The sequence below is a fragment of the Balaenoptera acutorostrata genome, chromosome 12 (assembly GCF_949987535.1).
Source record: "Balaenoptera acutorostrata chromosome 12, mBalAcu1.1, whole genome shotgun sequence".
NCBI classification, from domain to species: Eukaryota; Metazoa; Chordata; class Mammalia; order Artiodactyla; family Balaenopteridae; genus Balaenoptera; species Balaenoptera acutorostrata.
This window is the reverse complement of record NC_080075.1, coordinates 61,895,305-61,922,949: the sequence shown is the minus strand read 5'-3', so window position 1 is coordinate 61,922,949 and position 27,645 is coordinate 61,895,305. Positions and strand designations below refer to the sequence as shown.

The window sequence follows — 27,645 nt, the reverse complement described above, 5'->3', positions numbered from 1 at the left end:
CCCAGTTCATTTGGATTTCAGGTAAACAATGAATAAATTTTTTTAGTGCACGTCCCATGCCGTATTTGGGACACACCTATACTATGAGATTATCTGTTGTTTATCTGAAATCCAAATTTACTGGGCATTCTATATTCTATCTGGCGACTTCTGCCTTCCACCAAACATATCTGCCCCTCTCACTACCTGGGGAGGGTGTTTCTGTCTCTCTCCATCCTTTTTTTTCTTCTCCATCCTTTTATTGGGACCTTCTGATTACTCTGATTGGTCAGAATCTGCAAAATTCCTTGGCCGCATTTGACTGACAAGGATAACGGTGTTTAAGGCAAGGCCTTTGACTTCCTTTGGCTTACACTGCCTAGACACAAGCGCTGAGGTGTCTCTTCCTCTCCCTTTCTCTTGAAAGAGCCCACGAGCAGGGCTGCTCATGGGGAAGAGGTAGGTAACTCTCCCTTTGTCCTGCTGCCCACCGCAGACCACATCCATCCCAATGACTCAGTGGACTTGCAGTCCTTTCTGAGGGCCCATTTATCATAGATATGCCGGAGTGTTCTGGCTCCAAGGTATAGATTTGGGAGGGGAGCAAAGGCCCCGTTTATCTTAAAGTTTAATCTTTTTTTCTCCAGTTTAGCTTTCACCAGTGAACTCTGCATTTGGGGGATTATTGGGTGCTTGCTGGCCTAGTAATAAACTGATACTTTCATTCCCACTGGGCCAGTGCATTTCTGTGTTTTCCTGTCTGACCTAGAAGGGAGGAGCTTGGAGACTCAGGTCCCAAGCCACGTATGTGGTTGTTGTCTCCACGGATCAGACTTATTGGCCTATCTAGATCCAGCCCCAAATGAAAAAAAAGAAAAAAAAGTGAACAGCATGTGATGTCATCAGGCTAGAACAGGTGAGAATGGTCAGATACAGGTCATCCTGGGACACTTCTCATTTACTTAGAGAAATGATCTGGGAACTTTATGTTGTAAATGACTGCTTGCTATATGAAAGACAATGGGGAGGGCTCTAGTCCGGTTATCCAGCCCTGACAATTCTAGTTATAGACCTTTACAATGAGATGGTTTTCGAAAGATATCTCTTGATATCCAGTGGATGCCATCACCCTAGTCTTTGGGATTTTCCTAGTATGGGTTCTTTATTTCTTGCCTGGACCCTTGCCACACACAGCATTTTAAGTCCGTGCCTCCTATACTTGGCTTTCCTAAACCCAGGTCTGATTATGTCCCCACGCTGCCTAAAAGCTTACCCTTTCCTGCAGAAGCAAGTCCGAACTCCTGAGCATGGTCCACAAAGACTTACCAGGCAGGTATGACACTCTTTGCATTTCAGTTTTTTTTTTCCTGCTATCACCCCTCCCTGCCCCCAGGCTTCTAGGTTGTAGCCTAAATAAAGGTTTACTTGTCTCCTAAATATTCTCCAACACATCTCCAAACCTTTGCACAGTTTGGCCCTTCCACTTCTAATGCCCTTCCTCTTCTCTCTCTGGTGAACATTTTATTTTGAGAATTAACTCAAAGGTCAGCTCTCCAAAGTCTTCTTGAATTCCCCTCTCCCCGGTTGAGTGACAGTTCCCTTCCTCTGTGCTCTCAGATTCTACCCTATTGCGTTGCAACAAGCGGGCCAGGTATCTGTTTCTCCCTCTTGTCTAGGAGCTCCACGAGGGCAAACATCTTGTGTCTTTCATCTTTGTAGTCCCTCTTCAATGTCACATGCCTTTCCTATTTCCCCTATTACAGCGCCCAGCACAGCAGGGGCATCCAGTAAATGACTGTTGCATGCAGGAGGACAATAGAATATGGCCCAGAGAGCTGATATTTGAGTTAATTGTGGGATGTGTTTGAATTGTCAGACGAAATAAATCTTTGGGGTGGAAATGACTGCATTGAAATGTTAGTATAGGTACATGGGGCAGCCCATAAAGACCCAATAGATACTATAATTTAAATGAGGGATATTAAATCTTTATCTCAAGGCACAAATCAGAATAGAGCCACAGCATGAGACCCTTGTAATAGGATAACATCAGCATTAGTATTAGCATTAGGTAATCCTTCCTTCTTTGGGGTAGAGAATGCCTGTTTTGGTATCAAACCACATCTCATCAACACGTGTGTTGTGACTTATGGAAACGGTTATTTTCTTTGCCATGTAAGATTCAGTGGATCAGCAAAAAATCTCTGTTGGCAAGTACTTTGTGAGAGGCTGTGAAACTGGTCACAGGAGTAAAGGGTATTTTTTTGGCACTTTGCCTAAATGAAATCTGGAGGGATACCTCTTCTAATACTTCATTTCCTTCAGTACACATTGGGCATAAATTTAGCTCTCAAAGCCTAAAGGTTTTAATGGGAAAACCCCCAAAGCTAGAAGCACTCTAGAGAAAGACAACTGGACTTAAGAGTCAAGAGTCCGGTCCCAGCTCTGTTACTAACCCAGTGGGTGATCCTGGGGAAGTCACACAACCTCTGAGGGCCTCAGCTTCTCCATCTTTATATCAAGAGGGTCCTACTAGGGATCTCTGAAGATAGTTCTCTGCTTTATCATTTTGATCCTACGTGCTGCTCTGCAGGGACAGATTGTGAACATAATGAAGCTTAAGCGTCAGGGATCTTTGCTTGCACAGCTCTTTTCAGAAGCCCTGGGAAGGGGCCCATCAAGGTCTTTTACATGGTCATATATTTTTGTAAAGTTCCAAAAGTAAAATATTTTAACTGAAATTGGTTACGACAGCTGTCCCTCTTCACTCCCTCTCTCCCTTCATTATAATTCCCCAGGTGTGGGGTGGCCTTGAAATGGCTGTGGGCATTTTTGGGATTCAGATAAAGGGAAATTGTGTTGAGGATATTAATGATACATTTCTATGTAGTCTAGAGTTACTTTTGTGTATAGTTACCTTGTTACTAGTCATTCTAATATAGGTATGGCTTCTAAGAATATTTCATGCCATCCAGCACGCACAAGAGCAAGTCAAATACATTTCTAAATTGTGTCTATAACATTTTGAGCTACATAAGAATATAATCAAATTACTCTTCTACTACGTCTATCACCTTACTGATGAATATAGGAGTTCTGCCACTAGAAGCCTTGTTTCTTCAGGACTTTTTAATGCATTGTATCAGTGCATGCTCCCTCACCAGTGTGGCATGAAGGTGCAAGGCACACGTGGTACCATGGAATGAACTTATCCTACAACTCTTGGCACTGGAAGCATGTGGGGATTGGGAGAGAGACAAGTGTGAAATGTACAGAGCCAGAAGCTAGTCTGTTGAAAATTCTTCCAATTGTCTGACACATAAAGTTATAAATGGAGGTTTCAGTTCTCAATGATGCCTAAACAAAATGGAAATGTTCTTCCATCAGGAATATACTTAATAATGCAGCATATACAATTATAAACACACTCTTTTCTCTATTTTTTTTATTATATGTGCTTGAAATAGAATTTTCCAGAATGCCTGTGTTTGTAGGAGCAAAAACCTTTAAGCAGTACTATAAGCAGTAAGTCTGTGATTTTGTAGGTTTTATGCATCTCAAAATAAGTCTTCGCATATCTGACACATCTTGTCAAGATGAATTGTGCTGGTTTTAGATGAAGCAGCATGCAGTATTGACACAATGCATTAAAAAGTCCTCAAGAAACAAGGGTTCTAGTGACAGAACTCCTATATTCCTCAGTAAGGTGATAGATGGAGAATAAGAGTAGTTTGATTATACTATTACACAGCTTAATATATTGTAGACACAATTTAGAAATGTATTTGACTTGCTCTTGGGCATGCCTTAATTTCGGATTAATTTTGTATCTATTTTCAGAACGGTTGATACACTAAAACTCAAAGAGGAAAGGAAGGATGTATCCTATTGGAAACTGACGATCTAAACTAAAAGAAAGGAGAGTAGCAGAGACTTCAAAATGTTGAAAACTGTCTTATCACAACAGAAGCTAAAAACTCTGATGTCCAGAGTCATAAAGACAAGAAACAGGATCACAACAGCAAGGAAAATATAGATTAAACAATAACAGAAGAGAGAGAAAATTTATGTAATTTGGGACATTCCAGGACAAAGAACAGAAGAACAGACCGAGGAGGTAAGTAGTGGTCTGCATGAGGACATGGACTACAGAAAAGTTAATGAGTTGGTCATTGTGTCAAAGGGTATTTAAAATTAGCCACTGCTCAAGAAGCCTGAAATACCATGACTCTTTTAGCTCATAGGTGAAGGAAACTGGATAGAGCTTAGCCCAAATTTGACAAAACTCTAAAAGTGTTACATGACACTGTAATGAGTTGGAAGTTGGAAAAAACTTTTCTAAATTATCAATCATGAAAAAACAAATTTCTACGAGACTGAATTATCTTTCTCATCTCCTTATAGAAAGATTGCAGAAAAAAGTGGCTTATCATATAAAGAGATGACTACAGATTTAGAAAAATATTATACATGTATTTTAGGCAGCTCATTAGGAAACATGTTTTGTCATTTTTTTCCCCCTGGATTTTGTGAGGTTTGTGGAATTTTTCAGTTTTAGAAATTAGTACTTTATTATGATTTCTTACTTCATTGTAAACAAATGTTCAATCTGTGCTCAGTTTTTGTCTGTGATTTTGTATTTCTTTCGGTAAAAAGGGCCCCCAAGCTGTATAAGCTTTAGGCCCCATGAGAACTGGATCTGTTGCTGCTCATCTGATAGCATCCTCTATAGAGCAGTGTTTCTCAAGCCTTAATGTGCATTTGAATCCCCTGGGGATCTTGTTAAGCTGCAGCTCCTGAGATTCTGTATTTCTAACAAACTCCCAGGTGGTGCCCACACTGCTGGTCTAGGGACACACTTTGAGAATCAAAGATCTAGAACAATGGTTCCTGTCTGGCTGTGCATTGGAATCACTTGTGATGCTCTTAGAAAACACAGATGCCTGGGCCCTACCCTTGAAGATTCTTACTTAGGAGGTCTAGATTGGGGCCCTTTAGCTATATTTTTTTCTTGTTTAAAAATTCCTTAAGTAGGGAAAGAGACCCTTTGATACACTGTTGGTGGGAATTCAAACTGATGCAACCATTTTGGAGGTTGATTTAGCAATATCTTCCTGGAAACCTAAAAGAAGCCAGCTTGTAAGGCAGTCTGGGAAAGGGAATTTACAGATTCCTACCCCAGCGTGGGAAAAAAAAAGTGTGGGAGGATGGGGTTTGGCTGAGAGACAATAGATATATAATTGGTACAGGGTACATTCTCTGTGACCCAGAACTTCCACTTCTAGGAATTTATCCTAGTAATATTTATACGTATCAAGACATAAGTATAAGATTGTTTAATTCCACATTATTTGTAGTTGGGGAAAACTAACAGTAACCTGCCCATCAATAAATTATTCAAATCATGAAACATCTTTACAATGAAATAAAAATAGCTAATCTTAGTTAAACAATTACTATGTGCCAGACATTGCTCTAAGTTATTTATAAATATTAACTAAATTTGTCTTCACAATTATCATGTTTCCATTTACAGATGATGTAATTTATATGTATTGACATGGAAAGCTGTCCAGGGATATAACAGGCAAAAAGCAACTAGCAGAACATTATATGTAGTATATCATGCATTACCATTATAATACAATAGCAAAAAATAATATATTAAAATCTGAGACACAGTCCCAGTAGATAACTACTGATCTAGAATAGGAATGAAAGGACATTCAGTTATATCCAAACACGCTGTTTTCATGCAATTTGATTAACTGGTAACACTTTCAGAAGAAGAGAAAGTAAAAATGATTAGGTTGATTTGGTGGTTTAGAGTATTCTGTCAATGGTCAGACGGATAGTCATTCTGAATGATCTCAACATTAGGGATGATGGGAAGAACTGACCCATACATGTTCCTATATCTCATTTCTTTTAGGACACACTCTTGGGAGAAATACTCCAGTGCAATTTGTCTGGGCTTCTCAGTTGGTCCAGCTCTTTGCCTTATGCTGTTTCACCTTAGGAAGCTCAGTCCACTCTTACTTTTAGTCCATGGTAAGGTTTAAAAAATTTTCCAACACTTTATTATGGGAATTTTCAAACATACAGAACAGATAAAATAAATCTACAGGGAACACATGTATCTATCATCGGATTGTACAGCTAACATTTTACTATACTTGCTTTATTGCAAATCTACTTATTTCTCTATGCATCCATTGATCCACTTCATTTTTGGGGACGCATTTCAAAGTAATTTGCTGACATCAATCAGTACATTTTCCCCTAAATGTGTCAGTATACATATCAACAACTATAGTTTAATATTCATTTATAGTTCATTTTCTTTCCCTGTGAGGTAAAATTTACACACAGGAAACACACAGATCTTAGGTGAACCATTTGATGAGTTTTAACTAATGTGTGCATCTGCATAACTCAAACTTCTGTCCAGAGAGAACTTTACTGTACCTACGAGTTCCCTCATGCCTCCGCCCTGGGGTACTTCCCTGCCTCCGCACCACTCCCCCACCAGACAATCACTGCTCTGACTTTTTTTCCATCATAGATATCCATTCTAGAACTTCATGTAGGTAGAATAATACAGTATGTCTTTTGTGTAACAATTATTTCACTCAGCATAACGTTTTTGCGTTTTTGTGATTCATCCATGTTATTGCATGTCCCCATTGTTTGTTAAGCATTTCCTTATTTTCTGGCATAAGGTGATGTTTCAGGTTCAACTTGTACTTCCCTGTTCTAGGCCTGGAATCAGCCATTTTCCCAAGGATCTCTGGTTTCCTTTAATAAAGGGTATATTCAGAGACCAAGATTTGGGTACTCAATGTTTTATTTGCTACTGGGGTGTCATTGCTTTTAGGCTCATTCACTCTGTGGACACACATAGGAAATACACACACACACATATATGAGATATATATGTGTGTTAATATATGTATATATACATACACACATATACACCTGTAACTATTTCTGTATTTATCTGTGTGTATGTATATATTTACACACACAAACACAAATAATAATAAAAGCTAAGTTCATACTGATACTCTGATTTCAATCCAAACCCTCATGGTTTTCTAGACTTCCTGTTTCAATATTTGTAAATACCTTCTCAGGCAATGAGAATTTTGGCTCCTGTTATCCTAGTATATTTACTTATTGGCTCAATCTCCCAGCCACGCCCGCTGTCTCTTCCGCCCACCACCTCCACATCCCACCTCTTTACCCCTGTGTCTCACCCCTTCCTGCCCTGCATCCATGCCTCTGCACGGCTTCCTCAACCCTCGCACCGTCCTGTGATGATGAACGCGCTGTGCTGAGTTCTCCATGCTGGGAAGGGGAGTAGAGGGAGTAGGCAACACGTTTTGAAGGGAAGAAACCCAAGTGAACAAAACCATTTGCTCCATTTGCAGTAGTTCTATTTCTTAATTCCTGTTCCTAAATTTTTTTTTTTTTTTGGCTGCGTTGGGTCTTCATTGCTGCGCACGGGCTTTCTCTAGTTGTGGCGAGTGGGGGCTACTCTTCGTTGCAGTGTGAGGGCTTCTCATTGCAGTGGTTTCTCTTGTTGTGGAGCACGAGCTCTATCATGTATCTATCAATGGTCAGACGGATAGTCTGCTCTAGGAACGTGGGCTTCAGTAGTTGAAACACGCGGGCTCAGTGGTTGCGGCTCGTGGGCCCTAGAGTGCGCAGGCTTTAGTAGTTGTGGCGCCCGGGCTTAGTTGCTCTGTGGCGTGTGGGATCTTCCCGGACCAGGGATTGAACCTGTGTCCCCTGCATTGGCAGGTGGATTCTTCAGCACTGCGTCACCAGGGAAGTCCTGTTCCTAAATTTTTACAAAGAACAGCACCGAGTCTTTAAAAAAAGAGAAAGGGAACGATCGAGTGGAGCAAGTTACAATTTTATTTAAAGTCCCAAGCAGAAGACTTTTTTTTTAAGGATTTAATTAATTATTTATAACATCTTTATTGGTGTATAATTGCTTTACAATGTTCTGTTAGTTTCTGCTGTATAACAAAGTGAATCAGCTATATGTATACATATATCCCCATATCCCCTCCCTCTTGCATCTCCCACCCTCCCTATCCCACCCCTCTAGGTGGTCACAAAGCACAGAGCTGATCTCCCTGTGCTATGCGGCCCAAGCAGAAGACTTTTAACAGGCTATTAGAATGATAACCTGTGCTTGCTGTGGAATCAGCTCAAAGCCTTCCCGATGTTGCCCAGCACGGGCTAACACTGCTCTGTAACAAGTGAACACACTGACGGCCTTCAAAGGCGTTAATCAGTCATAAGGAGTATTAGCAGAAGCTTCCATTGCCGAAGTGTTGGCTGTCCTTGGTCGGGCACAGCAGGCGAGGGTCCCAGCCAGTCGCAGCAGTCCTCCGGCCTTGGCATTCACGAGGTCTCAGCTGTGACAAGCCTGCAGGCATCAAGGTCAGGCTTTCACCCACTGACTTGAGCTGCCTTGGGGTTTCTCATCAGAGCCTTTGCCTATCACCTTAGGGGGGAAACGCTGCCACAGTTACTTTCACATTTCCTAAGTCCAAGAAATAATCTGGCTTTTGGAAAACCATCTGATAACTCTTTCTGGAAGTTGTGGGAGGTAGCGACCCCTTGAGTGCACCAAGCAGCTTGTAGGGTTGGCTCTTTCATTTCGAGTAGCTTAGTTTGCTTATCAGATTGCATAAAGCTGGGTGCTCTCAGGGTCTGCTTCTGTCTCTGGCTACACACTCCCTACTGACCAGGGAACCCACTTAATCATCTCTGAAATATGCCACATTTGTAGGCTTAAGGCAGCCCTGACCTAAAATAAGGATGGCAGATTTGTTTCAAGACATGTACTAGCTCTGATTAATTGTTCGCGTAGGCCTGAGAGAGCTGTATAGTAAAGGACTTTGTGGCCTCATCAGGGCTCAATAGAAAAGAGTAAGGTAATTGATTAGTTATGTCTGCCGTGAGCATGGCAGGGAGAACTGGGGTAAATGGGCACCATATTTGTCATCCCTCTCCTAGGATTTAACCTCATGTTCCACCACAAGATAGGTGAGAAAGTTTTGCCTGAGGTAGACAGTAATTATCTTAACTTCAAAACTGCCTGATTGGTACTATCTTGTGTCTGTTGTCCTTATTTATTTTATTAATATTTTGGCCAAGTGTGTTCTCTGATGAATAACAGGAAAGAAAGAGAAAAATGAATATTCATTGAACATCTACTAATTGTCAGTTCCTTCTTTTAGGAGCTTTATTAAATATCTCTCACGATATATTCAAAACAATCCTATAAAATCAGAATATTATTCCCCTTCTTAAAATAATAAAGAAATTAAGCCTCAGAGAAGAAAACATTTGCCTATAATCCATAATAGAAAATCTCAAATCCAAGGGTGATACTCGTTCTGATATACTTGGACAGTGGTTCTCACTCTTAGGAACATATTAGAATCTCCTGGAAAGATTTTAAAAACATTTGAAAATTTTGATGACCGCATCTTGTCCCAGATCAATTACATCAGAACCTCTGGGGTAGAGGAGACTCAGGCATAGGAATGAGTTAAAATTTTTCCAGTTGATTCTAATCCGCAGTCACTGGGCCAAGGAGTAGGGAGCAGGATAATTTATATTTATAGAATGCCCATTCTGAGCCTAGCTCCCTGCCCTGCCATATTCTATCTAATTTAATTAATTCTCATGTAATTTCTCAAAGAAAAAAGTATTAGCCTCTTTTTACCTATGAGGAAAATGGAGGCTCATAAAACCAAGAAATTCCTAGAAGAAGATCTTGCAGTAGAACTGGGATTTGAATGCAAGTCTGTTTGCTTCCAAAGTACCTGCTCTTTCCATGGTACCATGCTTTTTTTTTGGTTAAGTTTCTGAACCAAGGCTCCACCCTTAACCTTAGTTTTGAGCAAATCTGGATTCTGCCTTGTTTCCACATCTGACCCCAACTTGTCATTCCCTTCTTTGACTTGGTTCTAGCTTCCGCTGGAAGCACCATTCTGAGCATTTGGTTTCATGGTCGAGAAATGCAAGAGGCACTCCCTAAAGTTACCACCTTCTATCCTGTGGGCTTTGGGCAGCTCAGAGTAAGGCTGTTTCCAGAGCCAGGGATCCTGCACAGTGACCTCGACTCTGCAGGATCTCTGTGTCCACGCCAGATAAGTGTGGAGTCCCCTTTTTGGACACCAGGCAGTTCAAAGAGATACAGAAGAGTTGTGGCCTGAGGTCCTAATCCTGTGAATTGAGGGCACCTGTGTGCCTGCTTGGCTGTTTTAATGTCACATTGACTTCAGTTCCTCAGGTCAAAATCATGAGTCTCCATGAGATAGCTGAGTAAACAGGAGAACCTCAGAACTGGCTTGGATCTCCAGCTTGATTTAGTTCCACACCTGCCTAAAGCCAAAGAGCCCTGCCGAGCACCATTGTCAGAAACAAATGAGACTGTTTAAATATTTCCTGGGGAAGGAATAGCACAATCTCTCCCATTAATTGATACATTGTTAGGCAGCTCAGAAACACTTTTAAAATTAAGCCTGTATATTGCTCTCTGTAATTTTCAAGTTCTTCAGCTGACTGATTTTCCTCAGTCTTATCAAAGACTGATTTCTATAAAATTGATCCATCATCCAAGTAGTTGGTGCAAATTAGGTTGGACTAAGCAAGGTCAGTTCCAGGCCAAATTATGAATAAGGTTCTCCAGCGGAGTTTACTTTCATTGTCCTTAATCATGTGTCTTCCTTTAGGGACAGCCCCTTCTCACCCTCTCCAGTCTAACTTTTCTTCCCCCATCAGAATTCCCACTGTCAGAAAAAATTTGGAAACTTAGCCACCAGGGGTAAGTGAATGATAAAACATGATTGTATCCTCCTAAGAGCATTTATACTTTTTTTTTTTTTTTTAAGGACGAAGGCTTGAAAGATTTGGCATAAAAGAATAAAATGAATCTTAGTCATCAGGCAGGTTAAGGGAGGGTGGAGTAAGGGAACATAGCTTCCCAGCGCTTCTGATATTGAAACAGCACGTAAAACATTGATCAGCTTCAGCTAGTTTTGCCTCCTTAAATAGAGTGTTGATTAATCAAATTGAAACAGCACCAGCTTAAACTGGTTTTGCCTCTGTAACTAGGTTGATTAATCAAACCTTGAGTTACTTTACAGAGGCAGCACTGCACATGTGCAAGACAGGAACCCACGTCTCCAGGATGACCCCAGAACCAAGGATCTTCAGTCCACAGAACTCAAAGAATAGAAGTGTTGACACTGGAGCCCTTTACGAAGCAAGAAGTCCTTCAATAAGGAAAATCTGGCCTCCTGCACCGTAAGTAGCTTATATGGACTAATTCAAGTCTAGCCAATCAGCTTCCAAGTTTGAAATTCCTCTGACTCCTTTAATTTTGCCCTGAAGCCTGGATGGAGAGACAGATTTGAGAACTTTGTCTCCAGTTTCCTTGCTGGTCGATCTCACAGTGAAGCTCTTCCTTGTCTCAAAAGCTAATGCCATAGTACTGGCTTCTGTGCGCCTGGGGCAGCCAGCCCTTGCTCGGTAACAATACTGCGTCATGTAGGACACCTGACTCGCCAGCGTGAGCCTGGTCCTACGTCTCCATGCTGGGCTGCTGCCTGGTCAGATGACGACCTCCGCTGTGTGAACACCGGTGGTCTCATGGGAAGATGGAATAGAAGAGCATAGGGGGGTCAGGGACCTGTGTTACTTGAGGTCTAAGTGAAATAGAAAGTGGCTGGTTGGCTCAAAGTAAAGCCCAGTAGGATTCGAATAGCCACCCTGGATTTGACTGATGATCTGTTTTCATTCCCTTCTCAAAGATGGCAACTCCCACAGTGCAGTCTCCACTCCACCCTTACCGCTGCCAAAACAGGAGTCAGTGATCATTTGGAGAGGAGTTTTCCTCAGAAAAAACAGCCGTGTCTTTTGTTTTTTTTTGTTTTTTTTTTAATATTTTTGCCTTGTTTTGTGTCCTCAATTGGTTTTTCACTTCAGTTACTTTTTTTTTTTTTAATTAATTAATTTATTTATTTATTTATTTTTGGCTGTGTTGGGTCTTCGTTTCTGTGCGAGGGCTTTCTCTAGTTGTGGCAAGCGGGGGCCACTCTTCATCGCGCTGCGCAGGCCTCTCACCATCGCGGCCTCTCCCGCTGCGGAGCACAGGCTCCAGACGCGCAGGCTCAGCAACTGTGGCTCACGGGCCCAGCCGCTCCGACAGCCGTGTCTTTTGATGCAGGGCATACACATTCCTTGAAAGGCTTTCTGTCGAAACAGACAAGGTCCCAGCCTGCCTTCCTTTCAGAGAGATGAAAATATCACAGCCTGCGGTGGTTGAGGGCGCCGTGGAAACTAAACTCCTTAGCCTTGAGGTGTAGGGATGGGCGTGTGTGTTTTATTTATTATTTACTGAGAAGCCTGCCCAAACACTGCATTTTAGGAACTGGTAAGAAATACCGATGAAAATATGAGCACCCGGGGCATGAAAGAGCCTTTGAAACTAGGACAGACTTTCATTAGAGCCCTACCTGGAGTCTGTGGGCGAGGCAGTTTGTATGCACTACCCTCTCATCCTCACAAATCAGTTTTTAAACTTGGTTTAGGCTCCGGGAAGCAGTGAAATTGGGAATTTCAAATGAGCCTCTCATTTCAGATGTGTCCATAATAGAAACCACTGGGCAGTGGGGCATAATTAACAATCTCTCCTTCACTGAGACCGCAGAATGGCATTCATTTCACCAACTGGGCTTGACAAGAATTGGCTAGAATGTCTGAGTAGCTTTCCAGCTGCTGCTCGTGTAGCTCTGGCTTCCAGCAGTATTTGCATTCCAAATAAAACGAGGCCTGAAATAGATGTGCAATACATGTTCAAAGCTATTTTTAATCAATGATCACTTGGTTCGCTGTGAAAGATTATCAGCAGGTCACAATCCATTTCGGATTTTGCTGTGTCCTGCAGAACTGATCTAAACACACAGCGACTTCAGCTCCCTTGTGCTTCGTCAGCTCTGTGGATGAAGGGGAGGAGGGGCTTGAGTGGACGGGGGCAGCACAGACATGTTTACAGTTACAAGTACCAGAGCTGGAGGGCCATTTACTTGAACTGTTTAAGTTTGTCCTGGTCCCACAGAGAAACTTTGTGGGGCAATCATAAGCCGGGAGGATTCTGTCCTCTGAACCTCCATCCTGAAACTCACCATGTTACTGTCCAGGAAGCCAATCAATTTCAATTCAAGGGAGAACTCAGAAAGAAATGTTTCTCATTTCTAAGCCCCTTCTAGCTGTGGGGATGCTGTAAGCCCTGCATATTTCTTTATAGATAGTATCTTCCTGGAAGCTTGAGCTTTCTGTAGGGACTGCTGCCAATATTATCCACTAGTTATTGTTGTTGTTGTTTTAAATAATAGCACCTTACATTTATTTAGCACGATTACTGTTTGCAAGCAAGTCTATAATTTCATTTGCAAAAAGTATTTACATAGTATGAATATTTAAATAGTTATAATTGCATATTAATTTTGTTTAACAGAATATGCTCATATTATTTTCCCCACCCCTGTTTCTCTCTTTTCTTTTTCTATAATGTGTTTTCCTTTTTGATCCAGCTCTTCTGACTTTTTTTTTACGCATCCATTGGCAACTATATTTCAGTTGATCCCCAGGACTATTAGTCTTAGTGCTTTATCTTACAACTTAAAAATAAACCCTCTGTCTTTTACCCGTAATATTCATTTTGCCCTCGTTTTCCATCCTCCCCAAATGCTAGTTTATAGTTTCCAAAAACATTTTGCTGTGATTTACTTAAGAGTTTAGATGTGGCTTTGTCTTTTTTCAAATTACAATAGTTGATACCAACTGATGCACATATAAACTCTGCACAAGGTTTCTAACCTCTCTGTGCCTCGGTTTCCTCATCAGTTAATTTGAGTTCATTAGCTATTGTGAGGGGTGAGTCACAACACGGAAAGTGCTCAGAGCGCGTCTGGCACGTGGTCAGCGTTCACTGAATGTTTGCTGTTACTATGTTGTTTGTCTTCCTCCACGGGAATGTGTGCTTTGTGAGGGCAAGCTCTGTGTTGAACGGCTTCCATCTGGCCCTCCAGGTCCGTGCTCTGCCTTCTCCACCCTGTGCGTTGACCCGGCAGACAGGCGTTGCATGGACCACATCAGCAGTCCTCGCCTGTGGCTTCAGGTTGGGTTTTGCTCCTTGTGGAGCGCTGGCAGGGGACTGGAGGGAGCAGGGAGAGTGAGTTTGGGGAGTTTGTTCCTCTAGGTCCCTCCCTGGGGGAGTCACATCAGGATGGCTGTGTCCTTGACTGAAAGTCACAGGTCCTGTCAGATGGCCTCTCCACAAGCTTTCTATCCAGGCTCCACTAACTACTTCCTCCCTTTGCCTGCTCAAGCCCAGTGCTGGACACTGTGACCATCCTTTGTTATTCCCCTACACTCTGCCAACACCTTAAATTACCCCTGTTTAAAGTCCCCTCAAAGTATCCAATGTGAGCATGGCTTTCTTTGTCTTCCATGACTTGGATATTTTTGAAGAGTCTGATCAGATATTTTGTAGAATGTTGCTCAATTTGGGTTTGCTTGGTGTTTTTTCACAGTGAGCTTGCAATTATGCGTTTTGGGAAGGATACTTTAGGGGTCATGTACCCTTCTCAGTGCATCGTATTGGTGGATACATGATTCAATATGTTTTATTACTAGTGATGTTAACCTTGACCACTTGGTTAAGGTGATGTCTGCTTTACTTTATTATACCATTACTATTTTCCTGTTGTAATTAATAAGTAATTTTTGGACAATATTTAGAGACTATGCAAATATCCTGTTTCTCTTCAAGCTTTCACCCATTAGTTTGAGCATTCATCAGTAGATCTTGCCTGCAGCAGTTAACATGGTAGTGTTCTAATGCCGATTTTCTATTTCCCTCATTCCTTCCATATTTCTTTTTTTAAAAAATTATTTTATTTATTTATTTATTTTTGGCTGCCTTGGGTCTTCGTTGCTGCGTGTGGGCTTTCTCTAGCTGCGGCAAGCGGGGGCTACTCTTCGTTGCGGTGCGCGGGCTTCTCATTGTGGTGGCTTCTCTTGTTGCGGAGCACAGGCTCTAGGTGCACGGGCTCAGTAGTTGTGACACGTGGGCTCTAGAGCGCAGGCTCAGTAGTTGTGGTGCATGGGCTTAGTTTTTCCGCGGCATGTGGGATCTTCCCAGACCAGGGCTCGAACCCCTGTCCCCTGCATTGGCAGGCGGATTCTTAACCACTGCGCCACCAGGGAAGTCCCCCATATTTCTTAATTGGAATTCATTCTTCCATAAGGAAGAGTTGTATCTTATTTATTTCTTTCAGTATGGACTTGTGGATATTTATTTTATTATTAGGATTATATACAACCCCATGCTATCATTCTTTATTTTGTTATGAAGTTGATCCAGCTTTGCCTACTGGGAGCTCTTTTAGATTGGATCCTATGTCCTTTTGACATACACACATTTTATTTTTGAGTACTGCCTTATTTCTGGCACCAAAAGATGCTTCTGCTCTTTGTATTTTCTTTTTCTTTTTTTAAGTGAGTAGACTTTATTTTTTAGAGCAGTTTTAGGTTTACAAAGAAAGTGAGCAAAAAGTACAGAGAGTTCCCATATACCCGCCTCGGTTTCCCCTACTATTACTATCTTGCATTGATATGGTGTATTTATTACAATTGATGAACCAATATTGATATACTATTATTAACTAAAGTCCGTAGTTTAAATTAGGGTTCACTCTTTGTGTTGTCTAGTTCTATGGGTTTTGACAAATGCAAAATGTCATGTGTCCACAATGACAGTAGCATATAGAAGAGTCTCACTAGCCTAAAAATCCCCTGTGTTCCATCTGTTCTTCCCTCCTTCCCCCCAACCCAAACTGCTGGAAACCACTGATCTTCTCACTGTCTCTGTAGATTTGCCTTTTCCAGAATGTCATATAGTTGGAATCATACAGTATGATGTCTTCTTTCACTTAGCAGTAGGCATGTAAGGTCCTTCTATGTCTTTTCATGGCTTCATAGCTCATTTCTTATTATTACTGTATAATATTTCATTGTATGGATGTACCACCATTTATCCACTCACTGACTGAGGACATCTTGGGTGCTTCCAAGTTTTGGCAATTATGAGTAAAGCTTCTATAAACATTTATGTGCAGGTTTTTGTAGGACATACGTTTTCAACTCATTGGCGTAAATACCTAGGAGTGTGATTGTTGCATCATATGGTGCGACTATGTTTAACTTTGTAAGAAACTGCCAAATTGTCTCCCGAAGTGGCTGTACCATTTTGCATTCTCATCAGCAATGAATTCTTGTTGTCTTACATCCTTCAGCATTTGGTGTTGTCAGTATTTTGGATTTTATCCATCCTAGTAGTTATGTACCAACTGTGTTGTTTAACTGGTCAAATCCAATAAAAGGTGCTGTCTGAAATGTTTGATGAAGGATGTAACTTGAGAATCAGATTTCTTGGAATTGGGAAAGGAGCCAAAGCAGAAGCTAAGTTGAAAACAAAAAAGAGGGACCAAGTCTCAGCCCAGCATGGCAAAATCTACCTGAAAGCACAAATAAAACTTAATTCCCAAGTCTAGAGTCAAACTGAGGAAAGGAAGTACATTGGTATTTTTTAGTATGTGGGCATCTCCTGTCTTAGTGTCTTAATTTTGGTTAGCTGGAATTTCTTCTTCACGTACATTTATCAGAAAAGATAAATGGGTAATGTATTTTCTGACCCCATGAATCTTGGGAATGTTGGGAATGCCTTCAGGCATAGAAGACAAGTAAGTTGGAATAGTGGAACATCTGTTGTGCTTTTCTGCTCAGCTTTTCCTGTTTGTCTTTTGTTGTTGTCGTTGTTTTTGTTTTGTTTTGTTTTCAATTGAGGAACGTTTACTCCCTCAACCCATGTATTTTTGGTATAATTATCACTTCAGAGTCGGTATGTACCTAGACCTGGTTAACTGTGATAACCTGTCCGTAATGACTTACACAAGGGGTGGGGATATAATTCAAATAGGGCCAGTCAGGGCCTTTGAATTAAATTATATGCATGGCTTGTGAGCTGTGTGGATGTAGAGCTGGGCTGCGAGGGGCCATCTTCTCTGCCATGTGAACAGAGTTCATCTGTGGCAAGAGAGAATGAGGCCAACATAAGCAAAATGAAACAAACAAAATGAAACACGCAGATCTTAGAGATGGAGAGAGAGAGAACACGAGCGCTGGAGGGAAGAGAATGAGAAAATGAGAGTGGGGCTAGCTGAATTGTTTGAGATCTTTGATCAGCTGCACTGGAAGTCTTACTCTTGGACCTTCGAGTCAGACAAGCCAATAAATTTCCTTTGTTTTTCTTAAGATAGTTTGTTTGAGTTGGTTTTCTGTCCTTTACAACTAAAAAAAAGTAAGTATAGAATTGCTATTAGGAAAAGGCCATTGCTAGGAATAAACTCTAATGTAAAGATTTGGTTGAGTCTAAGTGTATCACAGGATGGAGAGGACCCCTATACCAAGGGCAAGAAAATCGTCCATCTTTGTTATGCTGTTCCAAAACATACGGTTAAAGGGTGACCTCTTCTTTCTTTGGACTCAGACCATGTGCCTGCTGAGACTGGAGCTTTAGAGGAATCGTCAGAATTTCAGGATGTTGCCTGCTTCTTGCATGTCTTTCAAGAAAAGAAAAAGCTTCAGTATAAATTGGTCCCTGTGAAAGCAGGAAGGAAATAGTATATAACTTCGTTAAAAGGTGCCTTTCCTCCATTTGGATGTGGGCAGTAATCTAAGACTGCTGGGGGTCAGATAATCATGCACCTCATGGAACTACAAAAGCCAAAATCCCTGCCCCAAGCTGAAGTTAGTGTTGGCAGAGGTCGGGAGGTGGGAGATGAAGTAGGGTATGTGATTGGGACTCAGGAGGAATTTGAGAAATCCGGAAGCCTGATCCTTTAAGCCCCTCCCCAAACTATCCTGCTGAACACTGGCTGGTGGGGAAGGTAACACTTCATTCCCTAGTAAACAGCCAACAAATGGGTTCAGCCTGGGCACAACACTGATCAGTTCTGCTTCAGTACCTCAGCCTGAGTCATTTAGGACTCTCTTAGCTGAAGGCTAAGAACTGCTGCTAAGAAACAGGTATGCAAAAGAGTCTGGTCTATAATCAAGGACAAGACAAGATTTCTGATTTTCACCTACAGAAGTAGACCCAATCAGTAGATGACTAGGGGTTTAAAAGTATTGATTTTCCAGAGAAATATTAACGGGAAAGCACTTGGGATTGTTGGATTTCTAAGGCAATCCCCAGGTCCTTGTAATAACACCAAATGCAAGAGAGATGTTAAGGGGCAGGACCTCCAGAAGGATTTTTTCCTACATTCATTTTAGGCACAGCCTTGAAGAATAATGAATGTGGGCGATCTGTGCACAGGGAGAAGCCTGGGGTTGTCAGATTGGTTTCACTGTCAAGATGTAAATTCTTGCGGTGTTATTCTGTAGGGTCTGGTACATGCTGTGGCATACATCATGGCACCCTTTCCGAATGGAGTTTTTGTTTTTTAGTTTTTTTGGCTGCACCGCGAGGCATGTGGTATCTTAGTTCCTGGGCCGGGGATTGAACTGCGCCCCCTGCAGTGGAAGCACGGAGTCTTAACCCCTGGACTGGCAGGAAAGTCCCCTGAATGGAGTTTTATTGGAAGATATGCTATTTTTCCTCCTCTGCTGTGTAAGGGAGCTGTAGGGGATCATTACATTGATCATTTAAACTGCAGGTTATGTTTTTATTATAACTATTATTATTGTACCTTTATAGTGAAAAATTTCAAACAACCACTATAAATATCAATAGAATAATGAACCCTGATGTATCCAACCTCAACAATTGTCAACTTATAGTCAATCTGGTTTTATGCATATCTCCACTCACTAGATTATTTTGAATCAAACCCTACACATCGTATCATTACATCTGTTAATAAGTCATAAGTATTATTTTCAAAAACCCGTAATACAATAACACCCAAAAAATTAAGTGATTCATTATTATTATTAAATATCCAGTCAGTGTTTAAACTTCCAGTTGTTTCATGAATGTAATTTTAAAAATATATACTGCAGATTATTGAATCAAGAGAAACCATATCTGGATATCAGAGATGTGTACATCACCCAGAGATCCTGGGCATGAAGATGGGGTAGTAACTGGATGTGTTTCTGTGTTGTCTCTCTTTGGAGTAAGTGTGACTTTAGTTATACATTAGTTGGACATACATTTGTTGGACAAACATTAGGTGGAGGGACTTCTGAAATTGTTTGAGTTTGTGTTAAGTAGGCATGGGGGAAATGTAGTTGATATTTGCTCTTATTGTCTGCCCACTCTTTCTTTCTATGAAGGAAGTGTCTTCCTCCCATCTCATTAGGTTCTTGTGAGACTGTTAATCACAGTGTATGCGCTGGCTGCAGGACCAGTGTGTGACTCAGGCCTGACCAATAATGGACCAACTTCTCATCCATGGTGATTAGACATGGTCTGAATACAAGCAACCAAAGTATTTTCATGAGATTGAAAATCTCACGGATGCAGGGAGTCTGTCATCCATTTGAATCATGAGCTAAAACAATGTGGGTATGGAATTGTTTCCTTAGCCACACTTCCTGGGATAGGGAAAGAGTGTACATAACAGTGGGAGAGAATGAGGCCAATATAGGGAGAAAAGCAGAGACAGGATGAAGTAAGAGTTGGCGGGGTTGATGGCAGGGAGGAAGAGAGAGAGGGGCAATGACAATATTTGAGCCCTTGGGTTTAGCTGTACCTAAAGTTACCTTGGAAGTTTTGTGAAACAATATATTCATTTATTTCCCCTTAAGCTAGTTAGAACTGGGTTTCCTCTCGGTTGCAACTAAAGGAGTCAAAAACTGGGTATAAAAATCTTGAATTACAACTTTTGCCCCTCCAAATTCTATACACTCTGCTTAATTTCCTTCTAACATTTAATAATACAAAAGAGTAGAATTCCTGGTGGTCCAGTGGTTAGGATTCTGAGCTTCCAATGCCAGAGGCTGGGGTTCCATCCCTGGTTGGGGAACTAAGATCCTGCAAGCCACGTGGCATGGCCAAAATAATAATAATACGAAGGAGAAATCTGTAATCAGCCTGACTTCCCTCCCTTTATTATGCAATTCATTATTCCTGTCTGGATGCTTGAAGAGTTTTTCTTTATATATATTTTCCCTCTGAAAGATTATGGGCTCCTTACACCTGCATAATTGAGGCTTTTTCCAATTTGTGATTTATTTTCAACTGTGTCTTTGATTATAATTTCTATTCCACTAGCTTTGGTTCCTTTCGCCTATAATTCATAGGTTGGATGTTTATAAGTTGGGGATGGTGGGAAATAACAATATTCTGACAACCTCCAAAAGCAGCAGCTAGTCAGTAAAGGTCAGCTATCCAGTTTCTGGGTTGGGACAGGTCTTGCATTCTTATTCCAGGGAGTCAGACCGTTTGGGAGAATTGAATGAACTTTGTACCTTTTTTTCAGATGGGTAGTCTTTCTATTAAGGCAGCATAACACAAGGATTTACCAACTGCACTCTTCAGCACAGTTCCATCAGTATGGTGGTTAATGAAAATGTTAGTTTTTAATTCCCCCCCCCCCTTCTGATTCATGGTTATTTTAAGGGAAATTTTAGAGAGACTGTGTCAGATGCCATTTAAAGTTGAAAGTCTTTTCTGTTCACTTAAGAGCCAGTTTATATCATGTGCTTTGTGTTTTCAGCATTCACTTAATTAATTAATTCAATTCTCAAACCAGCATTATTGAGCAACTTTTATATGGCAAACCCTGTGGTTGGCTAGGCTATAAAATTGAATAAGATGCTATTCTAATTCTTAAGGATCTAGCAATCTAGTGGATAGATAGATGTACAAAACAACCAACTACAAAGGACTGGTAAGCCTATGATATACACAGTGCTCTGGGAGCAAATTGGGAGGTGACAGACATTTATATCCAGCTTTGTAGAATCAGTAGGAGCTTACCAAATAAATGGAGAAGATGCATTGCTGTATAATTCTGCTATCATTGACCTGTGTCCTTTGAATGGGATGTGATGGGGGATCTGCCTGTATATGGATATTTCTTTTCAAAATTTAACTCCACTGCCTTTAAATTTCACAAGCGTTTTCTTACAACTGACCAATCTGCATGCCACACACAGTGTATGGGATGAGACGGGCAGCTTTGCCTCTCTCCTTGTCAGTTTAATTTCGCTTTTTCTCTACCCACTGGGTATGGAGATGCTGGGTTCTTACACATTTTAATTGCTTATCTATTGCAAAATATATTTATGTAATTTTGAAGGAAAGCAGTGGTTTATATTAGCAGAGAATGGGAGAGTTTAAAGGGATAATCTAGTCCAACCTCCTCATTTCCAGTTCCATTTTCTAGTTGTTAAGGTCATACAGCTAAGTAGGACCAGAACAGGAATTATAATCATGATGATGAAGATTGCACAGCACTGGCAATTTTCACACACATTGTTGCATTTAATGTTCACAAAGATCCTCTGAGCCTTGTATTATTATTATACCCCATTTACCAGGGAGGAAATTAAACTTAGCAATACCAAGGTATTTGTTTTAAAATGTTGTATTAAATCTCTGGACTTTCAGTCTAGTACTTTCTCTGTTACTCAGTGAAACCTCATTGGTTTTTGTTTGTTTAATTGAATTCTAATTAAAAATACTTTTCAAACTAGGATCTAGGATTATCTTTTTTTCTTTTTATGTTTTTTTTCTTTTAGTTTTATCTTTAAAAAAATAATAAAATGCATAAATGGTATCTAGCCTAATATCTGATTTCCTATATTTCTTATAGTCCATATCACAAGTAATATTTCCCATACTCCTTGATATTATACTGCTTTGTATTATTGTCTAGTGTGTGTTTATATGATTTGTGTAGTCTGAGCAAAAAGCCTTTTTTCCCTGTTCAAAATCTAGTAATTTTCTTTTACACCCCCTCTTTGTGACTTAAGTTCACCAACTGTCAGCTCTTTCCCGCCTCTCCATGGCAGATTGCCAGATTGTATAAACCATGCCTTTGGCTGTTCTTGTCAACAACTGCAGCAGAATTTTTGCAAAAATCTTGTAAACAGTGTGTTGCAATGTTAGTGGCCTCTGCTACTAATGCCTCCCTTTTCTTTCTTTTAATATGATGCTCAGTCCCCTTGTTTTATGAAGTGGACCATTTCATCTTTCTTCCATGTGCAGCTAGCTAGGCTTTTCTCATGGATTTAGTAGAAGTTGATCTTGAAATTTTCACAAAGGTGCTTCTTCTCTTGCTCCTTTAGTTTCCATTAGGATCCCTAATGGGAGTGATGTTGAACACCCATCATATCAAAGAGTCCTATTTTCGAATCCTGACCCTGCCACTTTCTCGTTGAGTCATCCGGGGCAAACTTTTCCAACCTCATCTGTAAAACGGGATCACATTGCACATACCTAATGGCAGAATTGAGAAGACGGAATTACCATTGTTATTTTCGGCCACACCACATGGCATGTGGGATCTTAGTTCCCTGACCAGGGATCGAACCCATGCCCCCTGCATTGGAAGCGCAGAGTCTTAACCACTGGACTGCCAGGGAAGTCCCAAGAAGATGGAATTAGATGAGAATAGTGCCAGATACATAATATTTACTAAAAAGAATGTTGATTTCCACTTTTATTATTCTTGTAAATAATTCTTTCTTTGGTTGAAGTTTCTCTTTGTTGTCAAGCTAACCATTCAGTCATATATCACAAACTCACCACTGCCTTCTCTCTTTTGAAACATTGTAAGTCAGTTGTTTTGTTTTTGCCTAAACTCTATTTCTTGAGCATCTGGACCCAACTCTCTTTTTAATCATTTTGCTTCATTCTTTTCCTAAGAGTTTTAGGGCCTACTACTCTCTGGCATCTTTAGATTGGAGCAAATGGTCCCTTCGAGTCATTCCTCTGACATTTTTAGCCACTTTATATTCTCTCAGTAGTTTGCTAACTCCACATATAATCTGATAAACCAGTTCCCAAGAAGTCAGTTTTAAGATAGTGGAAAAATTGGTATCTATCACTTTACAGTGATATGCTCTGGTAGTTCTATTGGCTCGTTTCCTGTTTTCCCCCCAAGCTTTTAGAAAATGCATTCACATAAATATTCTTCAATTCTGTATTATTCATATTAATTTCATAGGCTGTGATTGATTATTTCCAATCCTGTCCCTTTTAGTTGAAGGGCAGTCAAGATCCTCTTCCAATTCTAATGCTTCTTTTTATATTCAGGAAACTCACCATTTAACAGATATAACAACAACCATAAATGCTAGGATACAGGGATACAGAGGGATAAAAAACATGGTCCATCCTTCAAGGAACTCATAATAAGTAAGTTGTCCCTTCCTTGTTTCTTTAAAAGACATTCATATCGTTTTATTTTCATAATCGTTAAACTTGGCTTCTTACATAAATGAGTATCTAGTCCTACATCCTTGGAATAATTCTTACCATCAGGACTATCCCAAGGCTTATATTAAGGTGAAAAAAATATTACATGGTTCCCAAAAGAAGTGGTTTGTGGTTTGGGTATAATTTGCTTAGTATTTGCATATGCCTATTTTGAAAAGACCTAGTGTTTCAAGTTAAAACACTAAGGCTATAAATGAGAGCAGATTTCTTGCTTCATGTTTGGCTGCCATAATTGATACCGATTCCAGAAACGTATAGCCAGAAGTGAGTCAACAGTTAAAGGGAACAGAGAAGAGGGGAAAAAAAAAAGAGTCTCAAGAAATCTTCAAAGACGGTAATAGCCCCCATCTGGAATTTTCCTCTCCTCTGTAAGAGCTTTTGCAGTTGGAGTGCAGTGTGGCTGGACGGAGCTCTGGTTTGCATGCTGCCGGCTGAGGGTTACTCCAAGTCCACCCCATGCTCAGCTGTTTCCCTTACTGGCCTTTGAGTTAGAGCATGGAAGACCCCCTGTCAAAATAGAAATGTTTAGACACAGAATTTTATTGCTGAAAGGGATCTTACAGATCATTATACCACAGAGATTCCCAAGCCTTTTCAAGTGTGAGAACCCCTTTTCAATCTCAGCGTTTTTTGGATTCCCATTTAGTAGGACTTAAACTTGTAGTGTGCATGGATTGAGAAGGTGTATAATGACAATATGCCACTATGAGTTCAATAATCATTTGCATGAATTTAAACTTTGTTAATCAGAACAGCAATTACATATATTTGAAACAAATAGCTATACCTGTATGAGTGAGACATATTTATTTCATCTATAGCCTACTAGGTGTACACATGGATTTGGAGATCCCATGAATTTGGAGGGCCCCAGGGACCTGCACCTTGGAAAACATTGATCTAATCCAGTCTCCTATTTTTACAGATGAAGATAAATGTGGTTTATGGATATTAAGTGACTTTCTAAGGATACAGCTAGTTAGTGGCAGAGTCCAGTTCATTGACACCTTTTCCACTGTGCCTCAGCTGTCTTAAACTTATCTGAAATTATTATTCATCCAGATCAGCAGAGAGAGGTATCGTAAATGAACTAGCTCAGAGGAAACTATGATTGTGTACCACACACAGGAAAACATGCTCCTGTATATAACAATAACAATAACAAAACAGATTAATTAGATTAATCAATTAGTTTGTATATAGAATTAATTAGATTGTATATAGAATTCTTGCATAACTTGTCTCACTTGACAATTACATATTTCTTGAGGATTGCAAGGAAGTAGAGACCTGTGTTAGGTACTTTATAAACTGTGGAGTAAATATGAAAAATATTGACTTTCTGGCCACAAATAATAACCCCTCTCAAAAAAAAATGCAGAGGAAGAATTAAAAACCTTAAATATTATGGGTTTTTGGCAATGAACGGGCACAAAAGTCAGCAAGTATGGACATCCTCAACTTCTGCCAAGTCAGGAGGAGCAGTTCTGGCTGCTGAGTTGAGAAGAGAAATGAGAAAAATCACCAGCCAAATAATACATTATAATATTGGCAGACACAGGAGGGGGAGTGTGTCACAGATATTAAAAAGCCATTCAGTGTTAGAAGGATGCGATTCAGCTGGGGAAAGAAGAAAAGAACAATTGATATTTCCTGGATATTTATTAATGTTTAGATACAAGAGGTTGTATTGAGCGTAGGCAAGTCTTCAGCCCAAGTTTTCTCTGAGTGCTTGATATGACGTGAAAGATGCCGAACAGAGCTGTTCAGATCCATGCTCTCCCTGGGTGACCCATCTCTGCCAGTACTGCACTGGGTTAGAAAACTTCAGCGGCTTCCTAGACTAGCTTTAGGTCTCTTTCGATCTGGATGACCCTTGGGAGTCTGAGTAGATTTTGATTCCTGTGAAGATTTGGGTCATTTGGGGGTAGATCTTGCCTGGTCCAATCATATCTTTTGTGTGGATATGGTAATAATGAGGGTCCATTCAGTTAGATCCAACAGTGTCTCAAGAAGGTCAAGGCTACTTACTTAGTTACGCTGTGTATCTGTTTTCCATAGATAGAGGATCTATTTCATGAGCAAAGTTTTCCATCTTCATTCCAACCAAATGATTTGAAACTATGAGCTTCAAAAGGAATCTTAAGGGAAGATAGGGCTGAACGTGAGCAAATCCATTCTCACCACCGGAAGCTGGAACTCCACCTGCATTGTCTTTGGGGGACAGCCCATCTGACTGAGTCTTAGAGAAACAGAGTAGATATAACTGGTATTGACAGAAAAGTTGTACAAACAGATTGTGATTAATTTGTAGTCCCTACAGCTGAATATAACAGAACTGGGGTCCAGGGACTGTTGCTTTGCCTCCATGTTCTCTACTCGCTCGTTCCCGAGACTCTAGGTGTCGGAGGGAGGGAATGGCGTTTGCCATAGAGCAGAACCCTTTCTCTTCTCAGTAACTCGCCTGTTAGAGCTGCAGTGCTGGCAGCGGTCCTGAGAAGGGCTCTGCAGTGTGGGCTGGTTAGCAGGAGCATTTTCACTGCAGGCAGATTCGGTTGCCTTGGTGAAGTCCCCACGCATCTGAAGAGTGGCTCATCTGTTTCCGGCTGGGGATCACTTGTGCTCACCCAGGCACCCATGAGAAACCTGGGAGACTGGTGAGCAGGTGCTGGCTGAACCGGGAACCTTTAAGAATCAGCCAACAAAATAGATAATTTTACTCAGTACAATTCCAGGAGGACTAATTTTTGGAGGAAATGCAGTCAGAGAAGCATTTTCAGTGTCAGGGGGCCTAGGGCAGGAATGGTGAGTTGAGAAGGAGGAGGGAAGAGGAAGAACAGAACAAAGCAGTGAGGGGGTGAGTTGGGGGGTGAGCGGGCTGAGAGATTCTTAGCACTCGGGTGGAGAGAGTTGTCTAAGAAAGATTTTAAGGATGTAGCCTTTATGATATGCTTGTAAAACCTCTCACCCTGCTCCTTCATGAAAATCACAGTAAACATCTACATTGTGCTTTTTCCAGTGTGGGTGTCAGGACCCACCTTTGGCTATTGAGCTGTTGAAGTGTGGCTGGTCCGAATTGAGATGCGCAGCAAGTGTAACATACGCACTGGATTTTGACGACTTAGTGTAGGAAAAAGAATGTAAAATATCTATTGCATTGATAATTTTTTACATTGAATACTTGTTGAAACGATAGTATTTTTAATATATTGGGTTAAAATATATCATTAACGTTAATTTTACCTGTTTCTTTTTACTTTAAAAAACTGTGTCTATTAGAACGTTTAAAACATAATGTGACTGGTGTTATACTTCTACTGGATAGCACTAATCTACATGATTCTTCAAAGCTACTGGAGTTAGATTTGTGTTTATTTTGGGTTGGTATTGGTGGTGCTGCAGGGTTGTACAAGCAGACACTCACACCCATGTCTGCTGACGGCCAAAATGGAAGGGAGGGTCAGACTTGATAAATCTCAGGCTCCAAAAGGAGCATTGGTCAGCAGGCTTTGGTAAGTAAGTCTGTGTGCCGAGACCTGCAGACATTTGGAAAGATTCAGAGTCAGAGAAATATCTGGGCGAAATGGGGCCTGACTTAAATATATCAAAAGGAGACCAAGTTTTCCTACAAGAACAGAACTGGTATTAACAGAGAAACCTCAGAGGGCAAAGATGGGAAACAGCGGGGATGGGAGAGAAGGTGCAGCCTTCTCTGCGAGTGTGTCGTGCCTCAGTAAGAATGCCTGGGAGGGAGGAGAAAGAGGAAAAGAAGAAAGGACGGAGGGGGAGGGAGGAGAAGGAAGGAAATATAACTGAATTGAGAAAAATAGCCACGCAAGGCTAGACGTGGTTCATGTGGTCACTAATAGATCTTGTGAGTTTGAAACAGCTTGAGAAGTGACCACTCCATGGAGCAGAAATTCTCTGTAAAACCCCCACAAGTAAAGAAAAACAGGTTTCCTGAATGTTCAGTAGCAGCAGTCATGAATCTGTTTATTTGAGAAACGGCTTTGAAGCTGCCCTAATTCTTTGTTAAGACAAGACTGGGGAGAAAGGAGTATTTGCATAAGTGATGAGGTGAAAGGGCTCCTGGCGTCCTCAAGGTTGAATGCTTC

At 40.8% G+C, this 27,645-nt stretch overlaps 1 long non-coding RNA gene across 1 annotated transcript in view; it reads left to right on the top strand.

Moving 5' to 3' along the window:
- Nucleotides 1-3,828: 3,828 nt before the first annotated feature.
- Nucleotides 3,829-27,645, top strand: part of LOC130709393 (uncharacterized) — a 35,675-nt gene continuing 11,858 nt past the window's right edge. Inside the window, exons 1-2 of the long non-coding RNA XR_009009931.1 lie at nt 3,829-4,096; nt 11,157-11,316. This is a non-coding gene — a long non-coding RNA (uncharacterized LOC130709393). The remainder of the gene's footprint in view (nt 4,097-11,156; nt 11,317-27,645) is intronic.